Below are 2,500 nucleotides of genomic sequence, written 5' to 3' on the forward strand. Positions count from 1 at the left end.
TACGCAAGGGAGTGATCAGGACTAAACATTACGGGACGTCTGACAGAAGCTGTAGAGTGCTGACGGCAGCGTGCGGAGCCTGCGCAGGAAATATTAGCGTCCACATGCTGAGTTGCTCGACATGTAATTAATGATAATAATTTTCCTACTTCAGGAGGTGGCCTGGACAAGTCTACAAACTGAGTGTTGCATATGGGTAGGCTCGCTTCGTGTTTCGTAATGAAAGGGCAAGAGCCACGCCAATAATGGCGTATTCTGTGAGTGTAATGAATATGTGGCCGGAAGTGTGCGCCAGACCGCGAGAGCGCCCCCATGCCAGCACCACCACGGGACTAACCTGGCACACGTACGAACACCAATAATAACAACATCCTGTGGTTTGTGTGGGCCTCCTTGTGCCGTAGACACAGTCTCTGGATCGTTCGCAATCCCCTTCGAAAAGCATCGAGGTAGAGGAGAGCGTGACAAAAGAGGATTGAAGAGCGTGTGCTGCTGCCGCCGTATGATAGTGCCATCAACCGCTGGCATCGAGACAGTATGCGCCGGGCGCCAGTGGCAGGATCAGCTGGTGTGGTGCCGTGTGAAGATGTGGTTTAATTTGTGACCTAACCTGACCCGTAGTCACCCTGGTCACCTTTGCCAGCCTGCAGGAACTTGACCGAAAGTGCTTAAGCAGTCTGTCTTTAACTTCTTTATCGAGAACTTGACGTCTCTTGTCAGAGGTCAGCTTACGAAGGCCGGGCATCTTCAACCATACTCGTACTCACCTGAGTTTTAGGTACAACCCAGCGCCACTCTTGACTCCCCGAAACGACTGAAATATTCCTCCCTTCCCTCAAGTTCGTAAACAGTGGCGTCAACGTCGACATTAGCGAATCTACCAAGTTCGTTCCCCTGACGCAAGTTCACTCACGCGGAACTACCATAAAACCGGTTGCGAGAGGTGAGTATTTTTCCAGTCCCTTCCCCTTGGCGTGCTAGGAGCTAGTAGCGCAGGTTGTGTTACTGTAGTGGCATGTTTCTTCTCGTAGCACAATCGAGACGTAGATAGAGACATAGGCAGAGAAAGGAGAGAGAAGTAATGGCATGTATCATGTGTTCATTGGGAAGGTTTATCGCCAGAATAGATAACATGTTTCGAATGCGAAATGCGAAAGAAAGGCTCAAAGACACAGGAGCGCAAAAAAAGAAAGCAGAGAGCGAGCAAGTGATGGCCGGAGCAGCATCGAGCGAGGATGATCAGCTCAGCTGATTGTCCAACATGGCCGCCGCGCGAAGGGGCAGGGGGGGGGGGCTGCTGGGGTGTCACAAGCGAGGGGAGCGTCGCTGTAATATGGGCGTCTTATGCTTTTCTTCCTCACCTTTTTTGTCCCCTTCCCTCCCTTTCCCTCTCCGCATACCTCGATACGAGTCCTGTCATATGCGTATTTTTAAACGGCGTTCAATTTCCGTCTCGTTCTGTATCCCAAATGTCACTTGTCGAGAGCGCGTCTTTACTGTACGAAAGAATATCAAAGTGACTAGAGATGAGAAACAAATAAATTCGCAGATACAAGAGCAAATGCCTGTCTTGGGCGGTAAGTCGCATGGCGCGTCGGCTCATTCGCATCCTCATGGCGGGCCGCTGGCAGCCAGGCAACCGATCTTCTTCGCTCGTGAATGATTCGTCGTCGCAAATATTGACTCGCGCAGTTGTTGACCTTGAAAGACCTGGTGCTGCTGGCGGAGGGAGCAGACAGAGGCAGGTACAAGCACGCAGACGCACTTACATTCGCACTCGTGCTCTCAACGACACACCTGCGTACTGTTAGACTTTGGCTCACGCTCTCGCACTCATTTTCGCCTCGCTCTTACTGTAATTATAACTCGGAATCGAATTTGAACTCGAACTTACACTCTTTACTCTTAATTCTTAACACCGACATCTACTCTCATTGACAACTCACACCTTCACTCAATTTCACTCTCGTTCTCTCGCTCAATCTCTCACGCGCGTGTGTATGTGCATTCACGTGCCTATAGAAAGAGGGAGGCAGGGAGATAGAGAAAGAGATAAAGGGTGGGAGATGGAAAAAGAGAGAGAAAGGTAGGGAGAGAGGGAAGGGGGAGGAGAAAGGAGAGAGAGGGGGACAGACAGACAGACAGACGAACAGGCACAGACAAAAAGAAAGAAAGATAAAGAGAAGGAGAAAGCAGAGTCGTTAACCTCGAAAAGGACGAAGAATACGACACATAAGGCTACTGCACATCGCTCCTCTCCTGCACACCACGCTATGCAAACGTGCCTCCTCGGGCGCTGCGAGCGGAGGTGCAAAGCGACCGTCGCAGAGGCACCATGCACAGGAGATGAGTCGGTCAGTTTGCTCATGACCCGCTTGCGTCCGGTCTCTTCATGATGGGGCATGACGAGCGCGCAGTCAGACAGGCAGGCAAGGGAGGGGGAGGGGTCACCGGTGCCTGTGCTTGATGGGTGAAAAGTGTTTGGTGTGTATGTATGTAC

The sequence above is a fragment of the Penaeus monodon genome, chromosome 9, assembly GCF_015228065.2.
Source record: "Penaeus monodon isolate SGIC_2016 chromosome 9, NSTDA_Pmon_1, whole genome shotgun sequence".
Classification (NCBI taxonomy): Eukaryota; Metazoa; Arthropoda; class Malacostraca; order Decapoda; family Penaeidae; genus Penaeus; species Penaeus monodon.